The sequence below is a fragment of the Oryx dammah genome, unplaced genomic scaffold (genome assembly GCF_014754425.2).
Source record: "Oryx dammah isolate SB20612 unplaced genomic scaffold, SCBI_Odam_1.1 HiC_scaffold_18, whole genome shotgun sequence".
NCBI classification, from domain to species: domain Eukaryota; kingdom Metazoa; phylum Chordata; class Mammalia; order Artiodactyla; family Bovidae; genus Oryx; species Oryx dammah.
In genome coordinates, this window is record NW_024070202.1 from 44,027,523 (window position 1) to 44,047,051 (window position 19,529).

The following is a 19,529-nucleotide window of genomic DNA, read 5'->3' on the forward strand; positions in this document are numbered from 1 at the left end:
GGGCGGGCTCTCCTTGGGGGGCGGGGAAGAGGCGGATCGGTCTGGCCCTCCATTGGGCGAGCCACGCTGAGGGATATCTCCAAGAACCAATCAAAGCCGCGAATCTCTACCCGAAGTTGTGTGGGGAATCGCCTAGCATACCCGTTTTGGAGGTCACAGGTTCTCCAAGCGTAGTTAGTGGCGGAGCAAGCTGTGAGGGGAGGGTCTTCGAGTTGTCGCCCGCTTGAACTCGGGGGCCCAGTGAATGTCTGAGAGGAGCCTTCACTCCAGACCCCGAGTCAGTACGAACCCAGGTCTCGCTCGTCTCTGCCTCGACGACTTTTTCTTGTACCTCTTTCCCCTCCTTTTCCCTTGGGGTCCTTTTGGTCCCTCCCCTCTCTCTTCCCCCTCAAAAAGCCGAATTTCGCAGATTCTCAGCTGTGAAGAGAAAATTTTGCCGGAAATTAAATCCTTCCTTCTATTAGGCAGTAGTCGGCTGATGGGAGGGGCTAAAGGTCGCTTGGTGTCCTGACAAGATGCGTTACTGTCTTGCTAAGATCATCTTTAATGCTTTGAGGGAAAATAACTAACTGCAAACCTAGAACTTTCGGATTACTATCCAGCTTGAAGGTAAGACTCCTAGAGAAATTTCTTTTTTAATTATTATTAGATACCCTTAAGAAAAATTCAATAGCGATGTTTATAGATGTTTGAAAAGAAAGAGGGTTTTGTGTGTATTTTAGCGTTTAGTTAGCAGTTTGAGTGTTTGATGTTTTTTAAGTGTGTGCTTTGATTTGTAGCTTAGAAGATAAAGAATTTGAGGAGATGGGTTACAGTAATTGCAACCAAAGTGAAGAGTACGATTATAATTTTATTCCAAGATCTTACATGAGACCAAAAAGTCAAAGAAATATGTATGTATGTATATATATATATATATATATGTAGTCAAATGAGTAGATGACCAATCAGAGAATATTTTGAATCCCAAAAGGTGCCCTAAGTTGCCTGTAACTTTGTAGAAAACAATTGAAAGTAACTTTCCAGAATTCCCACTTCTTGGGAGTTCATGAAGTTGGAATTCTTAATTTTGTGTTCACTTCTGAGGGATAAAGGGCGTTGGTTTTAAGAATATTTTGGAGTCAAAACTTAATACTGCTTTATAGACTTTTTTGAGGTACCTCGAACTTTTAAAGTAATGAAAAGTATTTACTGTACTTTTTAAAAATGCAAAACAATAAAAATAAGTGTAAACTTTTGGAGTTGACTGGCAGTAGATATCTACCTGCAAAGTAACAATGGTGCAAGAGTGGACAAAGAGTTTGGGGCTGGAAATTATGTGGTATTGACTACCTTTGTGATTTCTGTTAGGGTGCTCGTTTTCTGTCAGAACTTCTGGTTTATTTATTGTGAGAAAATTTTATTACATGACCACCAAGATCCCTTCTGCACTCTAAACTTCTGCGATATTTAAGAAGCTTTTCAAAATCACACTGAAATCACTAAGAAATTTACATCATTTATACCCATGCAGAAGTCTGAAAAATCTTATCTCTTAAAGGGTCCAGCTAAACTGAACTATCATCTGAATATGTTACTACTTGCACTATACTCTTTTACACTCTCTTATCAGGCCTGACCCTAATTTGTAGAGCCTGAGCAAGAGTATGGTTCAGTTCAGTTCAGACATTCAGTCGTGTCCAGCTCTTTGCGACCCCATGAATCGCAGCACGCCAGGCCTCCCTGTCCATCACCAACTCCCTGAGTTCCCTCAGACTCGCATCCGTCGAGTCCGTGACGCCATCCAGCCATCTCATCCTCTGTCGTCCCCTTCTTCTCCTGCCCCCAATCCCTCCCAGCACCAAAGTCTTTTCCAATGAGTCAACTCTTGGCATGAGGTGGCCAAAGTACTGGAGTTTCAGCTTTAGCATCATTCTTTCCAAAGAAATCCCAGGGCTGATCTCCTTTAGGATGGACTGCTTGGATCTCCTCGCAGTCCAAGGGACTCTCAAGAGTGTTCTCCAACACCACAGTTCAAAAGCATCAATTCTTCGGCTCTCAGCCTTTTTCACAGTCCAACTCTCACATCCATACATGACTACTGGAAAAACCATAGCCTTGACTAGACGGAGTCGGCAAAGTAATGTCTCTGCTTTTGAATATGCTATCTAGGTTGGTCATAACTTTTCTTAGAAGGAGTAAGCGTCTTTTAATTTCATGGCTGCAATCACCGTCTGCAGTGATTTTGAAGCCCCCAAAAATAAAGTCTGACACTGTTTCCACTGTTTCCCCATCTATTTCCCATGAAGTGATGGGACCGGATGCCATGATCTTTGTTTTCTGAATGTTGAGCTTTAAGCCAACTTTTTCACTCTCCTCTTTCACTTTCATCAAGAGGCTTTTTAGTTCCTCTTCACTTTCTGCCATAAGGGTGGTGTCATCTGCATATCTCAGGTGATTGATATTTCTGCTGGCAATCTTGATTCCAGCTTGTGTTTCTTCCAGTCCAGCGTTTCTCATGATGTACTCTGCATATAAGTTAAATAAGCAGGGTGACAATATACAGCCTTGACATACTCCTTTTCCTGTTTGGAACCAGTCTGTTGTTCCATGTCCAGTCTAACTGTTGTTTCCTGGCCTGCATATAGATTTCTCAAGAGGCAGGTCAGGTGGTCTGGTATTCCTATCTCTTTCAAAATTTTCCACAGTTTATTGTGATCCACACAATCAAAGGCTTTGGCATAGTCAATAAAGCAGAAATAGATGTTTTTCTGGAACTCTCTTGCTTTTTCCATGATCCAGCGGATGTTGGCAATTTGATCTCTGGTTCCTCTGCCTTTTCTAAAACCAGCTTGAACATCAGGAAGTTCACGGTTCATGTAATGCTGAAGCCTGGCTTGGAGAATTTTGAGCATTACTTTGCTAGCGTGTGAGATAAGTGCAATTGTGTGGTAGTTTGAGCATTCTTTGGCATTTCCTTTCTTTGGGATTGGAATGAAAACTGACCTTTTCCAGTCCTGTGGCCACTGCTGAGTTTTCCAAATTTGCTGGCATATTGAGTGCAGCACTTTCACAGCATCATCTTCCAAGATTTGAAATAGCTCAACTGGAATTCTCATATTTAAGTTATGAATCATCAAACTATTATTAAAAATACATTCTACTCTACTACCTTCACAAACCTCTGTAAATAATAATATGGAAGGCCAAGTTTACATTTAGAATTCTCAGACTTCTAGAGTCCTCAGACTGACCCTATTCTTTTCCCATTCCAAGCTTCTTCACCCACCTCACTCAACATATTCAAGCCATGTCCACATCCCTAAGTGAAGTCGCTCAGTTGTTTCCGACTCTTTGTGACCCCGTGGACTGTAGCCCACCAGGCTCCTCCATCCATGGGATTCTCCCGGCAAAAATACTGAAGTGGGTTTCCATTTCCTTCTCCAGGGGATCTTCCCAACCCAGGGATTGAACCCAGGTCTCCAGCATTGCAGGCAAACGCTTTAACCTCTGAGCCACCAGGGAAGGCCCTCCCTAAACCCCCTGCAAATAGTGATGGGTAATGAGCTGCTCCATCTGCCCTCAAATCTAGCCACTCTGAAAGAGGTGTGCATGCTCCTGGTAGACATGACCCCTTGACCTCATGGACTCCCTGCCCTTTGTAGCAGGATGAGGAACCTTACCCAAGTTTAAGGGCAGGACTGTTACAAAACATGCTCAGTTATCTCTTCTTTCCCCTGGAATCAATCAATCCCTCACAACTAGATAATTCCTAACAACATTGAGAGGACTTCCCTGGTGGTAGAGGTAAAGCATCTGCCTGCAATGCAGGAGACAGGGTTCGATCCCTGAGTCGGGAAGATCCCCTGGAGAAGGAAATGGCAACCCACTCCAGTATTCTTGCCTGGAAAATCTCATGGAGGGAGGAGCCTGGTAGGCTATAGTCCATGGGGCCGCAAAGAGTCGAACACGACTGAACGACTAGGGGAGAATTCCTACTATTATCACCAAGTCCTACTGGCTTAATATCTTAGCTGCTGCTGCTGCTAAGTCGCTTCAGTCGTGTCCGACTCTGTGCGACCCCATAGACGGCAGCCCAAAAGGCTTCCCCATCCCTGGGATTCTCCAGGCAAGAACACTGGAGTGGGTTGCCATTTCCTTCTCCAGTGCATGAAAGTGAAAAGTGAAAGTGAAGTCACTCAGTCGTGTCCAACTCCTAGCGACCCCATGGACTGCAGCCTACCAGGCTCCTCCACCCATGGGATTTTCCAGGCAAGAGTACTGGAGTGGGGTGCCATTGCCTTCTCCGTAATCTCTACTAGCGCTAAGTATTAAGTGTTAGTTGCTCAGTCGTATCCAACTCTTTGTGACCCCATGGACCATAGCCTGCCAGACTCCCCTGTCCATGGAATTCTCCAGGCAAGAATACTGGAGTAGGTAGCAATTCTCTTCTCCAGGGGATCTTCCCAACCCAGGGATCGAACCCAGATCTCCTGCATTGCAGGTGAATTCTTTACTGTCTGAGCCACCAGGTCTCAGCAACTAGCACTGAAACCATCCACTTCTCTCCATGTCCAGTGTTGGTACCCTGTTTCAAGTACCACCCCTCTCACCTGGATAATTGCACTAGCCTTTTATCTACTCTTCTTCTTTTCTAATTTTCTCAAATCTGCTGGCCATTCTACCCAAATACACTTTTCAAAACATAAATCTGATCATGTCACTTTCCTGCTTCAGACCCGTGTATGGCTTCCATTGATCTTAAAATAAACAACAAAATCCTTAATTGACCTACAAAACCCATCATGATCTAGTCCCTTCCTCTTCTGTTTCAAAGTAAATGGTCTTTAATTTCCAGAATGCACCATACTATCTTTCAATTTAGGAATATTGCATATGTTGTTTCCTCTACATAGAATGCTTTTCTCTTTGCCTGATGCTTATGTGATGGTTTGCATAATGGATGTAATAGAGGCAGATATCATGAATACCTCCTATATTTCTAACCTGCATGACTTGACAGACAGTAGAACCATTCATTGAACTAGGAAGCACTAAAAATATGACAAGTTTGGGATGCTCTTTGATCTTGCAGCGGATGAATATGAGGTACCTGTAAGACATCACATCCTTTGGATCTCAGCTCAAGCTACACTTCATTTACTTCGAGAAGCCTTCTCTCCCTGTCAGGACTAGGTTACTAACTTGTTTGTTCCTTTTCTTCTCATCCCCATTTCTGTCTGCTTGTTGTTTTTTTTTTTTACTCACATCTCTCCCATATCTTTTCACTCCTCTGCAACAGCAGTTCTATGAAAACATACTCCCCTTTACCCTATTTCTCCATCTTCTTGTCTGACACTTGGCTGTCATGTGTCAGACAAGAATACAGACTATATATATATTTTTTAATCTCTCCCATATTCTACTTTATTTTTTAATTATTAAAGACTTTGCTACATATTCATCCCCTTTACCCTCTAGCCATCATTTTGATTGAAGTCAGTGTCCATGCTAATGAACCATGTACTATTCTTGTCTCAGTGTTTCTCCTTGGACTTACATTTCCATTCTGCTTCAGCCACAAATTCCAATGGACCCCTTCTTGATCCTTTTCATCACTCTTCCATCTGTGAAATTCTGAACTGCAGTTTTTTAATATTCAGCTTTCTCAGTCCTCTACAATATGCCCTTGCCTTGTAACCTCAGAGAACTCCCATCTCTACATCTTTGCTTTTAAATTAATTATGATTGCCAGATAAAATACAGGACACTCAGTTAAATTTTCAGATACCCAGCAAGCAGTTAATCCCCTGCCCCCAGTTAATTTTGAATTCAAATAAACAGTGAATAAATTTTTAGTATAAGTATGTATTACACAATATTTGGGATATGTTTATACTTAAAAAAGTATTCTTTGTTTATCTGAAATTCAAATCTAGCTGAATGTCCCTTTTTAGTTTCCAGTAAATCTGGCAACCCTATACAAATTCATCCTTTCTATATTTTCTTCTCTATCCAGCCTAGAATCTATGTATATAATCTGCACCACACCTTTGCCATCACCTCAATTCCTGGTACTCTAATTCTCTTCATCTTTATACTGCTACCCCTGCCCCACATCTACCTGCTTCTCTGCTAAGCATTGCTCCCTCTCTTCCATGTAAGTGTTGGGGATTCTTAGGAATATGTAGTTGCTCTTTATCTAACTGCACACCCCTCTGTGATACTATGCATCTTGGTGTCTTCTGATTTATCATAAATGCTGACAGCTTCCTAGTCTTTGTCTCCTGCCTTGGCCTTCCACATGATTCCTGACTCTTATCCAGATGCCAAATGGATATTGCCATGTATGTAGCCACTTACACCTCAGATTTTATACCACCTATTTTCATCCTCCCATTCATTAATTCTCCTGCATTTTTTTTATACACCTCATCATTCAAGTCCAAGCTTGCAAGTAATCTTGATTGACATTTTTTTCACCCTCATCTTCCTCATTAGTCGTCACTGTCTCTATCTAGTTTCTCTTTTCCATTCCTATCGCTGCCTCTTGCCTTCAGGCCTCAAACCAGTTTGGATTTTGTCGTTGATACCTTCCTAACTGGAAGTCTTCCATCAGAAACTGTCCTCCATGCTGCTTCCAAAATCATATTTCTAAAATATAAACCTGATTATGCCAAAGTCTCTTCACTTTGCATATGGGATAAAAGTCACTCTTTCTAGTGTAAATACAAGCCATTCTTTTTTTTTTTTTTTTTTACTTTACAATATTGTATTAATTTTGGCATACATCAACATGCATCTCGATATAACCTTAGCACTCCTATCGCTCTCACCCTCCTGCATCTTTACAACGTTTCGTCTATTCTGATTATGTATAATTGCCAAAAGAGTAGCATTCCTGTTGCTCTGTCTATTCTGCCTGGAATACCCCTCCAAGTTTGGGTTCAAGCATCTCCCTAGTGCTTTGCTTCCTGACCTGCCACAGTAGAGTTGATTGTTCCTTTGTGCTGTCAGCATTCTGCCTAGGATCATTTAACGCATTGGTCTCAGCCTCTAGCCTGAGAGCTCCTCAAGGGCAGGGATGATGTGTTATTTGTATTTGTATGCACAGCATCTGGGACATGGTTAGAAAATAAATGTTGAAAAGAAGTATATAAAGAACAGATTTGTGATCTTCATGATAAGATGAGGACCAGAGGTTACAAACAAATGTTCTTGATAGGTTAAAAAAATAATAAGGCAGGCTGAATGTAATATAATAGGAAGTGGTGAAGACTGGGGTACATTGCTGATTGTAGCAATATAGAAATGAAGCAAGCCAACTTGCTAAATATCTAGATTTTTTTCAAAATGTTTTAATGAATGGGAGTATGCGTTTATTTTTATTCATTTATATATGTTTTTGGCCACACCATGCAGCATGTGGGATCTTAGTTCCTCAACCAGGGATCAAACCTGCACTCCCTATGTTGGGAGCACAGAATCTACCACTGGACCACCAGGAAATTCCCTTGATTTTTTTTTTTTTTTTTTTAATATGAGGTATCCTAAGAAACTACTCAAGACAAGACAAACATATCTGTGGGTCAGATAGCCTAGTCTGACTTCCAGTCTAAAAAAAAGTAAGTTGCTTTGCTTAAGGTAGCTTCTAAGAGTTTTATTCATTTGTTAACTCACAGCCCTACTTTTGTCAGTTGCTAGAAATGATAGATGCTAAGCAAATATATGGGCTTCTCAGGTGGCTCAGTGGGTAAAGAATCTGCCTGTAATGAAGGAGATGCTGGAGCTGTGGGTTCAATCCCGGCTCGGAAAGACCCCATGGAGAAGGGCATGGCAGGCAACCTGCTCCAGTATACTTGCCTGGAGAATCCCATGGACAGAGGAGCCTGGCGGCTGTAGTTCAGGGAGTCACAAAGAGTTGGACACAACTGAAGCGACTGAGCACATAGGCACGCAGAGAAATACATGCAAACTTCTAGCTGTAATATAAATGTATGTTAGCAGTGCTTAGTGTGTCAGAAAGAATCAGTTTTTTTCTTTATATAACGTCCTCCAGTACTCCTGAACCTAACTGCATTTTTACTTTGCAGGTATACTATCCTCGGGCCTTGTCCAGGTTCTTGACCCCCTTGGATAAAAGGTCCTTGTGCTTTATGAAACCCTGTATTAATCTTAAAGACATCTCTTCTACCCTTCTGGAATGGACATCTTAAAGCCCTACCTCTGTAACACTGACCTGCTCATCTTTATGTGTCTTATGTAAATCAACATTGAGCAGTTATAAAGAATGGTTCTATGCTTTAGGAAAGCCTGACCTTTTCAACTTACATATTGTCAGTTCTAATTTACTCCACACTTAGTACAGGAGGCAGCAGACTTGTTCCGTAAAGAGCCAGATAGTAAATATTTTAGGCTTTGCATACCATATGTCTCTGTAGCAACTACTGCTTGTTGCACAAAAGCACCATAGACAATATATAAATGAATGGGGAGGGCAGTGTTCCAGTAAAACTATAAAAACAGGCAGGATAGATTTGACCTGCAATATATAGTTTGCAGACTCTTGGCTTTAGGATGTGGATTTGTACCTTTATACCATGTGAAAGGGTAAACATCTCTTCCACACTCACCTTTGCTCCTGCTACATCAATCACACGACTTGCTCTCTGATCCCTGATCATTCCCAGTCCTGCCTCAGACCCTTGGCCCAGGCTGTTTCCTTGCCTGGAATGCTTCCTCCCTCCCACCCCGACTCCCTTCTTTCAGATGTCATGACAGGCCTTCCTCTGTTCATTATTTTCTGACATAGCATTATCTTTCTATCACAGATTATAACTATTTTACAACTGTTACCTTTTTATCATCTGTCTCCTTCAGTAAACAGTAAGCTCTCTGGGGATAAGGAGCATGTCTTTCTTATTCACTTTTATATATTATTTAATGTATCTCTGCCATTCAGCAATATCATGATCATATAGTGATTAGTACTCTATGTTGTGGCTCTAGCAAAATGCCTTGTATGCATTAGACACTCACCAAATGTTTATTGAATGGATAAATCAATTAATGACTCAGCCTGAATTTTGATTAACCAACTTAGTTGTTCACCAGGAACTGATAGAATAGTTCTATGACGATGCAATGGTATATACACAAAGAAGTAAAAAAATTTTAGCTTTCTGATTAATCTGATTATACCTTCATGTGCATTTCAGTCATAGTGACTTTCTTAGTAAATGTTTCACTCTTTCTCAATGTATTAGCACACTGATGCATTGAAAATTTATACAACTCAGAATACCTTTCTAAAACTCATTTCCAAAAGTACAGAATAGCTCTAGCTGCAGATCTGAATAGGTCAAACAATGCCAAGTTTATACCGTGAGATTTTATGGATGTTTACCTCATATAAGGAAGGTCAGAACTCTTAAGAAAAATACTGACATAGTTTTGTCTTTTAGCAGAAAAAGTATATTTGGATAATAGAGTAGTAAATAGGACTTAGAGGCTCAATTTTGATCCTTCTGTAACTATCTTCAGAATCCTGGCAGTTAAGCAACTCTGAATAAACTTCAAAAAGTTTTTTGAACTGGAACAAAACATAATATCCAAGACCAGTTTCTTTGTATTCATCTGAAAGCCCTCTGTTATACTACTGAGGTTAAAAAAAAAAAAAAAACAACTATTGACAAGCATTGCATCCATCTACACCTAACCTGTTAAAAGAACTATTGGAATTAACTATAGAACAGGAAACTTATTAAGCTGTATAACATTACATTATTGCCTTTTCTGTTGACAAATAAGATTGTTACCAAGTTTGCATCCATATAAATATATGACAAGAGAACACATTGGTCTACAGATTCACTGTTAATTTCTCAGGCATCCATCAACACTAGACTCTGTGATGATTAATCCTTTCCCTCACCCTGATTACAGTCATTCTTAAGAAGTAGAAAAGAACCTATTTGAGGTCTCAGGGTTGAGATATACCATATGTTATAAGTAGAGTTGTTGCATATAGAAATAACTACAATAACTTAAAAAAAATAAAAGACAATTATTATGAGATTGGATTACATGAAAAAGTTAAAATACCCAAACAGCATTTGTTTAGCCGTATAGTATACAACTCCCTGGTGGCTTAGATGGTAAAGAATTTTCCTGCAATGCAGGAGACCTGCATTCAATCACTGGGTTGGGAAGATCCCCTGGAGAAGGGAATGGCTACCCACTCCAGTATTTTTGCCTAGAGAATTCCATGGACAGAGGGGCCTGGAGGGCTATAGTCTGTGGGGTCTCAGATATGATTGAGTGACTAACACTTTCACTACTTTCATAGTATCCAAAATACAATTTTTTAATAAATAGAGGATGGATATGGGGACATCAAGGGAGAATTATTCAAGTTCAGTTCAGTAACTCAGTGATGTCCAGCTCTTTGCAACCCCATGGACTGCAAGGGCCTCCCTGTCCATCACCAACTCCCAGAGTTTACTCAAACTCAGGTCCACAAGTAGGTGATGCCATCCAACCATCTCATCCTCTGTTTCCCCTTCTCCCACCTTCAATCTTTCCCAGCATCAGGGTCTTTTCAAATGAATCAGTTCTTCGCATCAGCTGGCCAAAGTATTGGAGTTTCAGCTTCAACATCAGTCCTTTAATGAACATTCAGGACTGATTTCCTTTAGGATGGACTGGTTGGAACTCCTTCCAGTCCAAGGGACTCTCAAGAGTCTTCTCCAACACCACAGTTCAAAAACATCAGTTCTTCGGCACTCAACTTTCTTAATAGTCCAACGCTCACATCCATACATAACTACTGGAAAAATCATAGCTTTGACTAGACGGACCTTTGTTGGCAAAGTAATGGCTCTGCTTTTTAATATGCTGTCTAGGTTGGTCGTAACTTTTCTTCCAAGGAGCAATTGTCTTTTAATTTCATGGCTGCAGTCAGCATCTGCAGTGATTTTGGAGCACCCAGAAATAAAGTCAGCCACTGTTTCCACTGTTTCCCCATCTATTTGCCATGAAGTGATGGGACCAGATGCCGTAATCTTAATTTCATTCAAATTGAACTGCCACTATTCACTTGTGTATCTCAAGAACATTTCAGGCTCATTATATCAGCTCCTTCTCATGATAGTTTATAGATGCCTCCTCTAGAGACTCTCAGGTTTCAATTTGAGGGTCTTTTTTTTTCCCCTCACATTGTTCCTCTTGTTGTTTAGTCACTCCGTCGTGTCCGACTCTTTGAGATCCCATGAACTGGAGCATGCCAGGCTTCCCTGTCCTTCACCATCTCCTGGAGGTTGCTCAAACTCAGGTCCATTGAGTCAGTGATGCTATCAAACCATCTCGTCCTCTGTCATCCCCTTCTCCTCCTGCTTTCAGTCTTTCCCAGCATCATGGTCTTTTCTAATGAGTGGGCTCTTTGCATCAGGTGGCCAAAGTATTGGAGCTTCAGCTTCACCATCAGTCCTTCCAGTGAATATTCAGGGTTGATTTCCTTTAGGATTGACTGGTCTGATCTCCTTGCAGTCCAAGGGACAAACATGGCCATAAAGTTGGTAAATTATTTTTATAGTAACAGCTCCCCAGTGTATATCTGTAAACCTCCTGGTCCTCTTGTGTTTGTGACCTAACCACTTGAGCATCTTCCACAGGTATGTCAAAAGCACCTCAAATTCAGTATGGCTGTTAAAGATGGCTAATATTTGTTCCCCTTTTTTCCTTACTACCCTAACTTCATTTCATTCAGGTGCAGTGTGCCTAGTTTGAAAAAGAAAAAGTGTAGACCGCCCAACCTTCCTTATTCCTAGGGATACAGTGACGTTTTGGAAGTCTGGGCAAGGCTTTCAGGACAGCTATTTAAGATTACGAGAGGGTATTTAGCCTCTTTGCCCTTCCCCCTTTCTCCCTGCCTGAAACTTGGATGTGAGGAAAAAGAAAGACTCTTAACTATCAAAGTGTAAAACTTTCAGCCCATATTTTACTTACTCAACATTGTAGGCAAGTTGAACTCTTAACCATTAATATCATTTTACAACAAATGTGGCTTAACTGCTTGCCCAATCGTAGTCTTTCCAGTTTGAGTATGTTCTTAAGTTTGGAGGAAGCTGATAATTGTAGATGAGAGAGTGCCCTCTGTTTAAAGGGTTCGTTGGGAGAGCCAGCAGCAACCACCAAGCAGGAAGAATGTAGAAAGAATAAAAGGGGCCAAATAGAGTAACTGAAAACCATCCATAACGTCTCGGGAGATTAATTTTGCTGCCAGAATTTTTGTTTGGAAAGACATCACATCATTTTGATGCTTATTTTTAAGAAAAGGGTAGGAAGCCTGTGAAATGTATGACAGGAGCCTTACTCAGTGTTGTAAATCTCTGAAAAGGAAAGCATAAGTTTTGTAGTACTAGTCAGTTTTCTGAAAAGAGGGAACTTTTTAGCTAAGAATTGGTGGGTAGAGCATAAGGTATATAGTATAACCTTGAAACCTAAGTGTGGCAAAGAGGTGTAAAGAAAGATGATAAACTCATAGAATTTCTAGATTGGAAACCCAACCCTGTATCCAATTCATGAGTTTCCTTTGCCACTTATCCTTTGCTTTGTTCTTGAACAGAAAAACACCTCCAGAGTAACTGTGCTCTGCTTCCTAAGTTTCAGCCACACTTTCAGACCATCACTGTAGGTAGAGGGATGATGTTTACTTAGTGTCTTGTGTAAACCTCATGTTTGTGAACATTTCATGTCAGCCTATGTTTTGAAAATCCTTCCCAGGTGTTTTTCAAAACTGAACTGAAATTCCATATTTATTCTGACACTGAACTGATTTTCTAATATATCCTATCTTGTAAGAGGAAACAGAAGTCTTAAAACATCTTTAAAAAAGTCTTTTAAATCTAAACATTGATCATGCCATTTTATTATGTTTAGGAAATAACACATTCAGAAAAGATGCAGCATTTCTTTGGTTGCTGGTAAACACAGTGCTTTTATCTCATACGAGGCCAGGAATATTTTTAGGGAAGGGAGTGAGAGTGGGAGAAGGTGTGGACAAACAGATCTATAAAAACAGTGGCTTGAACTCGCAAGACACTCTGTGATTCAGTAACAGAGTTCGGTAACCTGAACATCCTGAAGCAGGTCTAACAGATTCCCAGAAGAGATGACCCACAGAAGAGCAGTTTTGTGCATATGTCAGTAGAGCCAGAAAATTGCAAACCTTTGACTGCCATAAAGTGATTTTACTTTTTAGTTTCACAGATTCTAATTTGAAAAGCTTTTCTGAATACTTAATGAACAGAGCCATGAAGCGACATGTATCTTGCCTCAGATGCCACTGCTGGCTTTTCTTGATTCCCGTCAGATGAACTATTGCTTCTGTGTACCATCAGATTGAAAAATAGATGCATAACTAAAACAGCTAAACTAAAAATAAAAAACATAAAATGCCCACTTTAAAGTTAACTTTTAAATCCAACACAAGCTCTAATTAAGTCTATTATAATTGCTATTTTTAGGATTTTTATCCTAGTCTTTCTCATGTTTAATCCCTGTGTTTGATTCCAATGAGTAGAAAACACTAAGTTCTAAAATAATGTCACTGGGAGTTAGTGAGAGAGGACAGAAAAAGAAGGTACAAATCAGGTACCTGGAAACCTTGAATACCAAGCCATGAAACCTTGCCAGCATAGATGGACAAGTCCAAGTGCCAAGCAAAGATGGTAAGCTCTCCATGTGTATATTTCTTGTAAGCTTGGGTCGAGTTTGTCCTGTAGTCTTTATCTTGCCATCTGAGTTTACAAACTCTACCAGCATAGCTTGCCCATTACCTTGATATGTGAAAAGTGTGAGTGATAAAGACGTTCAGTGATTTCTGTTTCTTCACATTGGACTGTCAGTACATGGGCATCAGTATTAGAGGTACACAGGTCCTCTTAAATATTGTTTGATGATGATACCAAGTTAAGTGCTTCAGTATATCATAGGAAAGCAATCCTAAAATAATGCAGCACCAGTATAAAGTACAGGTATGCCGTCATGGGCTTCCCGGTGGCTCAGAAAGTAAAGAATCCGTCCGCAATGTGGAAGACCTGGATTCGATCCCTCGGTTGGGAAGATCCCCTGAAGAAGGGAATGGCTACCCACTCCAGTATTCATGCCTAGAGAATTCCCTGGACAGAGGAGCCTGGCGGACTACAGTCCCTGGGATTGCAAAGGGTTGGACACGAGTGGTATGATATGCTTGTAAATGAACAGCTAACTCCGTTTGGAGATTAAGTACCACTTTTGATGCCCAAGGTAGAGGCATTAAGCAGGAAAACATAAATACATTAGTGGCAAAAGATACAGAATTTTTGCAGATGTAAAGAACAGTGTTATTTTTATTTATGTGGACATGCTAATGTCTTTGACCACTCTAATTGAAAGCATAAATCATATTTACATGAACTTATATTGACTCTTCCCCCAGTTCATATTTATGTTTAGTAGCTTTTTTAAAAAAATTTTGCTAATCAATGATCTTATTATTTTTTACAGCTTCTTTATTCCTTGATATAACTACCTCTTAAACTAGAGGTACTTCTCTTACTACTTGTTTACGGATGCCCTTCTTCAATTTACCTTCCATTATTAGATAGTCTGCTTTTTCTTATTTTCCATGTGTGTTAAGTATTTAGTTAGTGCACACTTACAGGCTCTGAAGGCAATCTGGCTGCAACATCTGTCACTCCTTTAATTGCCAAGGTTGTTTCAGCTGATCTGACTAGCCAGGCAAGTGTCTGCTTCCCACCTCACCTCTCCATGTGTGTCCCTCCCAAAGCTGCACACTCAAAAGGACCACCTTCCCTAGTAAAGAAGACCATTCTTTGGTCAGGGGTATATGAGTAGTTACACTCCCCTGCTAGAACCTGCAAAGCACCCACATGGTACCAAGCAGTAGACTTAAATGCTAGGAATATAGCAATAGACGAGGCGGACTTCACTCTGTAGTCACAATTTCTGTTTCCAAATAAGCTTTTCATCAGTGCTTTGTTATTCCAGACTCTCACTTCATTTCTTACTAATTTTTTTGTGTAACAAATGGCAGTAAGTATCTAGTGTACCCAGCACCATGTGGTAATATAATTGAGAAGATAAATATCAACAGTTAAATTATCACACTGTGGTTAAAATAATACAATGATGGCATGCACTGGATACAGTGAAAATGCAGAAGACAGATCATCAACTTTAGCTGGAGAAGTGAGGGAGAAAATCCCAGAGATGATGATATTTGAGCTGAATTTTTAAAAATTAGAAGGCAAAAAGATGGGAAAAGACTTGAGGCTGAGGAAAGAGCACTTAGAAGAAGACATGAAGTAATGACGTGTTTAATGTGGTTTTCTCTGCAACAAGTTTTTTGTAGTTTGAGTATAAGGAGTGTGAAGTGCCATAAAAGGTGAAGAGTCTCTGCGGTGGATGGGAGCCAGGCTCTGAACTGTGCTGCTCTTTACTGCCTTGGCATGCTGAAGACGCACTGCATGCGTTTTGTTAACTTACGTGCTTCATGAGGAAGCATGGAAAATGTTATCTGTCTCACTTCCTGCTAATTTCTCCCAGGCTTCACCACGTCTTCCTAACTCTAGCTGAACACTTCTCCATACCTTGCCTTTTAACTCTCCATGTAATGCTTAAATGCTATTTCAGTTATCACAGCTTTTCTACAAACCAAATAATATGAAAATTTTGACATTCTAAAATTAGATTTATATTAGCTATTACTAAAATATTGTTGGGATTTAAAATACCACACTTACTTTATACAGCTAATATCTTTATTTAGCTCTCCTGTTTATATTCCTTTTTATGATTATTTTTTTCAAAAGCATAAAAATATTTTGAAAGTAAAACAGTAAAGTTGTGAAATGTTTTTATATTGGCTTCAAACAAAACTTATATAGCTTCTGTTTTTTAAAAAATGAGTGTCTCTCTTGAAGAGATTTCTCCATATACAGAGATACAAAAGCAAGGGAAAGTAAAATACTATTAAACTAAATAAACCCAATGAAACTCATATAAGATCAAGTCAATATCTACCCATTCTTGAACAGGAAAATCTGAAAATGGAAGGTGTGTGTAAGCCTTTCCTTAATTTCGAGAAGCATGTACTAAGGATATATATACTTCTGTCAAACTCCATTATAGTCACTGGAAATATAAAAATGAAAAATACAGTCCATACTCTCAGTGGATTTGTTGTCAAGTATTAAGTTGAACCACATGAAATTGCGTCGTTTTTTTAGGTCAGAATGTTCAAATATCAGTTCAATCTAAATATATGTGTGTGTGTTACATGTATATTAAATAGAAATTTATAGTAATAGAGATATGAACAACGTGCCCTGAAAAAGTGCATTGTGCTGCCCAGAACAGTCTGTGAAAGCTTTCCAGAGATGACATTTGAGCTGAATTTCAGAAAATGATTGGGAGTTCACTATGTGTTCATGTGAAGTGAAGAGAATGAGCACATTTCAACAATGGGAAACAGCGTGTGCAGAGTTGTTGAACAGAGAAAGGGTCTAGCTCATGCAAATGCTTCAGATTGGTTGGAACACCAGGTATGTGGAAGGTGACCGAAGAGGCAGGCTAAGGAAGCAGAGGGAAGATGTTAGAAGGTAGGAGGTACCAAGCCAAAGAGATGATGCTATCCTTGAAATTGGTGAGCTGGGTATAATCCACAGAATGTGCAACACAACATGTTAGGGTTCATAAAGGAAGTATTACTATTTATATGTATATTTTACCTGTGTCTTTTCAGATTTTCTAATTGTATAAGGACTACAGTGTATATAATTCTTTCTGCAGGACTGAATGTAAATAATTTCTAAAAAAATAAATATATGTGTATTACGGTGTGTTAGAGGCTGAATTGTGTCCCACCACCACCACACACACACTCACACACACACACACAGAATTTATGTTGAAATCCTAACCTCTAATATTTCAGAATGTGACCTCAATTGAAAATAGTCATTACTGATGTAACTGGTCAAGATGAGGTCATATTAGTGTCAGTTTTAGTCACTGAGTCGTGCAACTTTGCAACCCCGTGGACTGTAGCCAGTCACGCTTCTCTGTCCATGGAATTCTCCAGGCAAGTGTTAGGACCAAACTGGAGCCAGGACAGGCTCTGGGGGCTGTGCTGGATGAGACCTGGGCCCTAGCTCAAGCTAGCAATAAACCCCTTTATGCTTTTGCATTGCTGTGGACGTCTTGTTCTCTCAGTTTTGGGGACTCAGACTTCGGGCACAACAGCAAGAATACTAATGTGGATAGCTGTTGCCTTCTCCAGGGAATCTTCCCTACCCAGGGATTGAACCCGAGTCTCCTGCCTTGCCAGCAGATTCTTTACCATATGAGCCACCAGGGAAGCCTCCATATTACAGTAGAAGTGAAGTGAAGTTGCTCAGTCGTGTCCAGCTCTTTGCAACCCCATGGATTGTAAGCTACCAAGCTCCTCCCTCCATGGGATTCTCCAGGCTAGAGTACTGGAGTGGGTTGCCATTTTCCTTCTCCAGGGGATCTTCCTGACCCAGGGATCGAACCCGGGTCTCCTGCATTCCAGGTGGATGCTTTAACCTCTAAGCCTCCAGGGAAGCCCTATAGTATTGCAGTAGAGTGGGCCACTTTGTTACAGCAACCCTAGAAATTGAGTACATGCTATGTGATCAGAAAGTGTAGAGGCTCTATACACTACTGCATATAAAACAGATAACTAATGACAACTTACTATATAGAACTTTCTTAGTATTCTCCATGGTGCGCTAAATGAGAAAGAAATCCAAAAAAGGGCAGATATCCATGTAGCTGATTCACTTTGCTGTACAGCAGAAACTAATAACACTTTGTGAAACAACTATACTCCAATAAAAATTTATTTTAAAAATGTTTGGAGGCCTTGATTAGATTATGAGAAGCAATAGAAGAGTTGGTTTATATTTAAGATTTCAAATTATTTATGTCCTATAATTATTCAGTCTCAGGATTCAATAATTTACTTATGTTGAATTGATTTATTGACTTCCAGTACTTTACTTCTTTAAAACATTAAACTTTGCAAATAACTTTCATTTGTGGTTGGTATAGTTTATGTTAAAGGCAGAAGGACTTAGGAAATACTTACCTGTAGCTCAAAACAGATACCGTGATAATTTTGCAGCAGTTTTAGGGGAAAAAATTATATTTAAGAAAAGTATTTAATCCCATTAGGCAGAAGTGGAACTAAAACCAGAAACAGGATCCTACCAAAAGAAGTCATAGCTGTGAACAGTTTAATACTATATCATAATTGCAAGAGGATTGCAGGTAAAACATGCCTTATTCTAGCTACATAATCTTCAAGTATTAAGTACAACCAGTCCTTTTTATATATGACATATGTTAGTCACTTGCCTGAGGTTCCAAAACACAGTTTTTAAGTTCAGGAATGATACACTAAATTCAAATTATGCATTTGAAGCCTGTTTATAGGTCAGCAAGATCCAAAAGTCAGCAATACATTGAGTAATGATTATGTCAGTACAAAGTATATTATGTATATTATATTTTGGGCATTTTAGATCTTTTTGGGACATGGACTATTTGATAATTTTTGGCCTTATACAAATCAATAGTAGCACTTTGAAATGCTACTTTAAAAAAAAATCTGTATCATTGTAATAGTTCTACTGTCCTTTAGATAAGTAGTTGTCAGACTTTCTAAAAGCTTTCTTTCTTCAAATGAATTCTTATGTGGAAGCCCATTATATAATAATTATGCCGTTTACTCCATCAAAGAGTACTTTATAGACCTTTGTTTTTTTTTTTAAGATTGGAGGGATGTGGTGGGTCTTTGTTGCTGCACCAGTTTTATCGAGTTTGCTCTAGTCGCTAGGAGCAGGGTCTATTCTTTGTTGTGGTGTGTGAACTTACTGTGGTGACTTCTGTAGGGGAGCACAGGCTCTAAGCCCGCGGCCTTCAGTAGTTGCGGCTCACAGGCTCTAGAGCGCTGCCTCAGTATTTGTAACGCAGGGACTTAATTGCTTCCTGGTGTGTGGGATCTTCCTGGGCCAGGGATTGAACCGATGTTCCTTGCATTGCAAGGCAGATGCTTAACCACTGGACCACCAGGGTAGCCCAACTTTTGATGTTTTAAATCTTTGATTTTTCTATCTAGCCTGGAAGTTCTGTATTTTGTGAATGTGTATTTTATATTCACTGTGTAATGTTAGCAGGATGAAAAGGAATTTACGTGATAGGAATAAAAAAAATATGCTACTGACCTATGATCATAGGGCCTATACCTGAAGTTGCTTTCCCACAGGGTAATTGGAATATAAGAATATATCTATTGTCTCTAATGTGGTCCCCTCGTTTATGACCAGCACAGCAGTCTGCGACCTGTATCTACTTGGTCAAGGATATAATGTCCTCTGTTCTCATTAAGAGACTTCCCTTTCTCTGCTTTTACCCTAGTTCTTTTAATAATTTTTGGTTTTGCTCTCTATTCATTTAACTAC

At 39.8% G+C, this 19,529-nt stretch overlaps 1 long non-coding RNA gene across 1 annotated transcript; it reads left to right on the top strand.

Moving 5' to 3' along the window:
- The first annotated feature begins 41 nt into the window (after positions 1-41).
- Positions 42-14,034, top strand: LOC120878138. Its single transcript, XR_005724476.1, has 3 exons — positions 42-609; positions 3,307-3,310; positions 13,559-14,034. It is a non-coding gene; the product is annotated as an uncharacterized LOC120878138 (long non-coding RNA).
- Positions 14,035-19,529: the final 5,495 nt, after the last annotated feature.